The sequence below is a fragment of the Eulemur rufifrons genome, chromosome 16, assembly GCF_041146395.1.
Source record: "Eulemur rufifrons isolate Redbay chromosome 16, OSU_ERuf_1, whole genome shotgun sequence".
In the NCBI taxonomy this organism is placed as follows: Eukaryota; Metazoa; Chordata; class Mammalia; order Primates; family Lemuridae; genus Eulemur; species Eulemur rufifrons.
The window spans coordinates 23525098-23532107 of NC_090998.1; the positions used below are offsets into that span (position 1 = coordinate 23525098).

Here is a 7010-nt window from a genome sequence, read left to right on the forward strand (position 1 = left end):
ACTCTCCTTTGAAGATCTACTTGTTATAGCATTTCTAAATATAGTTAATTCCGACTTTTGTGGCCAGCCTAGATGAAGTAGAATGATATGGGTTTACTGTCCTACTTAAAACAGCTTTGAAAATGGAAAAAAACATGAAACAACATCAAGCAACACAGGACAAATTACCCTTAAGAGAAAAGAAACAAGTGAGGCAAGCTCTGTGATTGTCATAGCCTACTGCTTGGAGAGCACAGGGCAGGGAAGGGGAATCCAGGCAGAGGCTGGCAGTCTCCCTGAGGTGAGGAGACAGAGCTGGGAGTCTGGGGGAGTGAAGCTGGAGGTTCTAAGAGCATCGTACAGGAGAGAGCTGCACAGAAATAGAACTCTGGAGAACTGCACGTCTCCCTCAAGTATTCACTTGAGTCATGATTAGCCACATGTGTGAGCAAACTATCCAAGGCTGTGTAAGGATCCAGTAGAAATTATTAGAACAGTGTCTAAAGCTCACAAAGGGGCAGGAACAGTGCCTAATCCCAACAGCCAAGATGGAAAACTTCATAATTCATAAGGCATCAGTTAGAATACTAACAAAGGGTTTGCCTCAACAATAGGGAAAATAATTAGCCCTAGATTAAACATTGCTCTGGTTCCTGCTAACAAAGTTTAAAGGCATGATCCAAAAGCATCAGCTGTTTCCAAGTAACTTAACCGTGTCCCAGAACAAAGCTCAAGAATACTTATAGGACTACAAAAATTCTCAGCACCCAATAAGGCAAATTACACAATGTCTAGCATTCAGAAAAAAAAAAAATCACAAGGTATACAACAGAGAAGAAAAATAAAATGCATAATGAGAAGAAGAATCAATCAAAACTGACTCAGAAATGACACAGGTGATAGAAACAGTAGATACAAGCATTAAATCAGTTATTATAATTATATCCCATATGTTCAAAAAGCTAGCAGAAAGACTGAACATATTTAATAGAAATAGAAAGATATACAAAAGGCAAAAAAATGAACTTTTATAGATAAAATCTATAACTTTGAGTTAAAAATACACTGGATGAAATTAAGAGCAGATTAGACATTTCAGAAAAAAAAATTAGTGAACTTGAAGACATAGGTGTAGAAACTATCCAAAAGGAAACAGAGAGAGAAAGAAAACCATCAGTGAACTATGAGACAATTTTATGTAGCCAAATATATATGTGATTAGAGTCCCCAGTAAAGTACGGGGAAATATTTGAAAAAATAATGACCAAAAGTTTTCCAAATTTGATAAAACTTATAAGCACATAAATGTAAGAACCTCCACAAACTCCTAGCATAATTAATGAAAAGAAAACTATACCAAGATACATCATAATAAAATTTCTTAAAGCCAAATATAAAGAGAAAAATCTTAAAAGCCACTTGGGGAAGAAGAATATTATGTAAAGAAGAATAAACACAAAATTACAGTAGATTTCTTATTGAAACTCTAAATGTAAGCTAGAAGGTACTCGAGCACATTTTTAAAGTACTAAAAGAAAAAAAAATTGTCAAACTAGAATTTTTTACCCAGTGAAAATACTTTTTAGGAACAAAGATGAAATAAAAACTTTTTCAGACATATAAAAGAAGAATTAATAACCAGATAACATAACTACAAAATACGTAAAAGAAAATCCTTCAAACAGAATGAAGTGATATCTGAGAAAAACTTGGACCTACAAAAAGAATAAAGAACACCAGAAATGGTGGCTACCCTGGTAAATACAAAGAATGATTTTCTTATTACTTAATTTCCCATAAAAGTTAATCAGGAGAGGGGGCCAAGATGGTAGACTAGAAGCAGCCTGCACTCAGGGCTCTCAACGGGAAAATCCAAGGTTGTGAGGAGAGGTTCACCTGCAGATCAGCCATCTCAGAGAGAGCATTGTGAATCACCAGAGAAGCAACTGGAGATACCCAAAGTGAAGGAGAAGGAGAGGTGGGGTGATCCACTGGCAAGATCAGAAGGTGCCTGGAGGAAGCGTCTATATGTGGGGAAGGGTCCGGGGAGAGATCCCTGGGCTCCAAACTCCCCCAGTGGACACTGCAACCTGAGCTGCGAGGGGCTCCCCTACCACAACAGGCCTCCAAACTAAGCAGAGAGCTGCTTGGAGACTGTGCAGCAGCATTACGCCGGAGAGCAGGCACAGTGGTTCCCATCAGCTTCTGATCCCAGGTCTCTGCAACAGACACCATTCTGCACTCTCAGCTCCTGAGCACTTGGTCTACAGAGAGGTTGGCTCCACTGCAGCTGCCTCCCAATTACCCCTGCCAGGCCAGGGAGGGAGTGAGGGGGGGTAGGCACTCTCATAGGCATTTCATCTAGGTTGCTGTGCATTCCCCCCTCCAAATCCCCACACCAGCTACCTCCCAGGAATCCAAGCAAAGAAGGCACACACCATGGCCCTGATATCTGGGGCCACCACCTAAAAAGCCTCACCCAGCTGGCACTGCCACTGCTATGGGGACACCTAAACAGAACAAACTCCCATGCCACCTGCCTCCATGGAGGACCTACTCAGCTCCCTGCCTGAGCTTCCAACAGTGGTTGAGGACAAACCCACTAGTCCATACAAATATCACCCAACACCACCTTGGACTGTGACAACCACAGGGGGCATGGGACATCATAAGAGAACAGCTGTGTCACAGGCTCTCAGTGCATCCACGCCTCTTGCACTGAGTGGTCAATAATCCAGAGTAGGACACAAAAGCACTATCAGGGATCTCTCCTTATTCTAAGTAGGAGAGTCTCCAGCAAAGGAATACAGGTGTGCCACAAACCTATCTGCCCTAAGCTGAAAGAAGAGGTTTCACATGAGAAGAAAATAGCAAAAGAATTCTGGCAACATAAAAAAAAACAAGCTAGTTTGACACCCCCAAAAAATCACAATAGAGCCACAGCAATGGACCCCAACCAAAAGGGATTTGTTGAAATGTCAGAAACAGAATTCAGAATATGAGTGGCAGATAAGATGAATGGGATTGAAGAGAAAGTTGAAAACCAACACAAAGAAGCTAAAAAAATATTTCAGGACATGAATGAAAAATATGCAAAACTTGCTAAAGAGATGGACAACTTAAGAAAGGATATAAGAGAACTTCAAAAAATGAAAGAGTCATTTAGGGAATTTCAAAATACAACAGAACTCTTCACCTACAGGCTAGACCAAGTAGAAGAAAGAATCTCAGAAATTGAAGACAAGGCTTTCAAACTAACCCAGTCAGTCAATGATGCAGAAAAAAGACTAAAGAAGAATAAACAATCACTCAGAGAAATATAAGACTATGTGAAACACTACTTACATAAATTATAAGTATCCCTGAGGGGGAAGAAAAAAAAAAGCAAAATGCATGGAAAACCTATTTGAGGGAATTATTGAGGAGAACTTCTCTGGTATCACCAGAGATTCAGATATCAGATAAAAGATGGTCATTGAACACTGGAAAGATTCATTACAAATAATCTCCAAGGCACATAGTCATTGACCAGGCCAAAGTCAAAATGAAGGAGAAAATTCTACAACCTGCAAGATGAAAGCAACAACTATACTACAAAGGAAAACCCATCAGGCTAACAGCAGACTCAGGGGAGACCTTACAAGACAGAAGGGATTAGGGCCACATTTTTACTCTTCTTAAACAGAACAACTGCCATCCAAGAATTCTGTATCCTGCAAAATTAAGTTTCATAAGTGATGGAGAACTAAAGACTTTTCCAATGAAGCAAACACCAACAGAATTTGTCACTACTATACCTGCCTTACAGGAAAGGCTCAAAAGTGCATTATATATGGAACTGCACAATAGGTACCTACCAGTATAAAACACCTGAAAGTTAAAGCTCATTGTTTTTGTACAACAATAGCACAACAGGTAAAACAAAACAACAAAGTATCATCCAACATGATGAACAGAACAGCATCCCAAAGATCAATATTAACATTGAATGTGAATGGTCAGAATGCCTCACTTAAAAGACACAGACTGACTGAATGGATGAAAAAATACAACCTGATTATTTGCTATCTCCAAGAAACACATAAAACCTGCAAGGACTCACACAGACTCAAGGTAAAGGGATGGAAAAAACTATACCATGGAAATGAAAACCAAAAGTGAATGATAAAGTCTATTTTATCAGATAAAATAGACTTTAAATCTACAATGGTAAAAAAAGACAAAGATAGTCATTATATGATAGTAAAGGCAACAATTCAACAAGAAGACATAACAATCCTAAATATATATGTACCCAACACAAGTGCTCTCAGATTCATAAAGCAGAATCCACTAGACCTAAGCAAAGAAATAAACAGTAGCATCTTAATTGTCAGGGACTTCAACATCCCAGTGACAGAACTGGACAGATCATTGAAGCAGAAAATGAATAAAGAAACACTAAACTTAAATGAGATTCTACAAAAAAATAGATCTAACAGACATTTACAGAACATTCTGCCCAAAAACTATTGCATATACATTCTTCTCATCAGCCCATGGGACATTTTCCAAGATTGATCATATCTTAGGCCACAAAATAAGGCTCAGCAAATTCAGAAAAGTCAAAATCGTACCATGTATCTTCTCAGACCACAATGGAATAAAACTAGAAATCAACTCTAAAAGAAGCCCTCAAATTTACACAAAGTCATGGAAATTAAACAACCTGCTGCTTAATAATCCTTGGGTCAATGACAAAATTAAGATAGAAATCATAAGATTCCTCAAACTGAATGACAAAGGGGACACAAGCTCTCAAAATCCATGGGATACAGGAAAAGCAATCCTAAGGGGAAAGTTCATAGCCTTAAATTCCTACATCAAAAAGACAGAAAGATCACCAATTAAAAACCTAATGTCACATCTCAAAGAACTAGAAAAAGAAGAACAAACCAAGCCCAAAGGCAGCAGAAGAAAAGAAATAAACCTAGAGCAGAACTAAATGGAATGGAAACCATAAAGAAATAAACCAAAAAAAAAAAAATGCAAAGGATCAATGAAACAAAAAGTTGGTTCTTGGAGAAGATAAACAAAATTGATAGATCACAAGCCAGATTAACCAGAAACAGAAGAAAAAGTATTCAAATAAACTCAATCAGAAATGAAGAAGGAGACATTACAATTGATACCACAGAAATACAAAATATATCATCTGTGAATACTATCAAACTTCTATGGACACAAACTAGAAAACGTACAAGAAAGGAAGAAATTCTTGGAAACACACAACCTCCCAAGCCTGAATCAGGCAGAAATAAAACTCCTCAACAGACCAATAATGAGCAATGAGATTGAAGCAGTAATAAAAAAAACCTCCCCCAAAAAAGGCCCAGACTGGACAGATTCAAAGCCAAATTCTACCAGATTTACAAAGAAGAACAGGTACCTATCCTACGTAAATTATTCCATAACATCAAGAAGGAGGGAATCCTCCCTTACTCATTCTATGAAGGCAGTATAGCCTACACAAAAGCCAGGAAAGGACAAAACAAAAAAAACAAAACTACAAAAAAGGGCTTCTGTCATGAGTGGCACACATAGGGCAACTCGACTGCTCTTCATGCAGAATCTACAGTAAGAGATTTCGGAAGCATAATTTTTTGGTATTTGAGCTGCTGGTGATGGTTGGTCCTGGTGCCCTTGTTAAAAAATTTAAAAAAAGAAAAGAAAAGAAAAGAAAAAGAAAACTACAGACCAATATGCCTCATGAACATAGTCACAAAAATCCTCAACAAAATAAACATTCCCTGAGTTTTTAATTTGGAAAATGCTGGGATAAAGACACTGTGATGAATTAACAGTATATACAGTTGCTGTAGTAAGAACTTTGGATGGACTCTCTTCTCACAAACTATTAAAATTTATGATTAGCTTGTTTCTTTTTATTGCTCAATAATATTGTAACATATGGATGTACCAGTTTGTTTATCCATTCATCTATTGAAGGATATCTTGGTGGCTTCCAAGTTTTGGTAATTATGAATAAACAGCTGTAAACATTTGTGTGTAGGTTTTTGTATGAACATAAGTTTTTAACTTGGTTAAATACCAAGGAGTGCAATTGCTAGATCATATGATAAAAGTACATTTAGTTTTGTAAGAAACTGACAAACTATCTTCCAAAGTGGCTGTACTATTTTGCATTTCCACCAGCAATGAATAAGAATTGTTGCTCCACATCCTCACTAGCATTTGGTGTTGTCAGTGTTCTGGATTTTAGTCTTTTTTTTTTTTTCTTTTGAGGTACAGTCTTACTGTCTCCCAGGCTGGAGTGCAGTGGTGTTATCATAGCTCACGGCAACCTCAAACTCCCAGGCTCAAGCTATCCTCCTGCCTCAGCCTCCCAAGCAGCTGAGACTACAGGCATGTGCCACCACACCAGGCTAACTTTTATTTTTTGTAGAGATGGGGATTCGCTATGCTGCTCAGGCTGGTCTTGAACTCCTGGCCACAAGTGATCCTCCTACCTCAGCCTCCCAAAGTGCTGGTATTACAGATGTGAGCCACCGTGCCTGGCCCTGTTTTTTGGTCATTTTAGTAGTCATATACTGGTACCTTCTTGTTGTTTGAATTTGTAATTCCCTAATGACATAATGTTAAGTATCTGTTCATAAGGCTTTTTGTCATTTGTATATCTTGTTTTAAGGCATCTCTTCATGTCTTTTGCCCATTTTTAAAAGGGGGTGTTTTCTTATTGTTGAGTTTTAAGAGTTCTTTGTATATTTTGGATATTAGTCCTTTATCAGACATGTTTTATAAATGTCTTTTCCCAGTCTTACCTTGTCTTTTCATTCTTTTAACAGTGTCTTTTGCAGAGCAGAAATTTTTAATTTGAATTAAGTTCAACATCAGTTGTTTCTTCATGGACCATGTTTTTTGTGTGGTATCTGGAAAGTCATTACCAAATCCAAGGTCAGCTAGATTGACTCCTATGTTATCTTCAAGGAGTTTTATAGTTTTGCACTTTACATTTAGGTCTAATGATCCAT

General features: G+C 37.8%; 1 non-coding gene across 1 annotated transcript; it reads left to right on the top strand.

Moving 5' to 3' along the window:
- The first annotated feature begins 5529 nt into the window (after nucleotides 1–5529).
- On the top strand, nucleotides 5530–5663 carry LOC138397783 (U11 spliceosomal RNA). The gene has a single exon (XR_011235891.1). It is a non-coding gene; the product is annotated as a U11 spliceosomal RNA (small nuclear RNA).
- Nucleotides 5664–7010: the final 1347 nt, after the last annotated feature.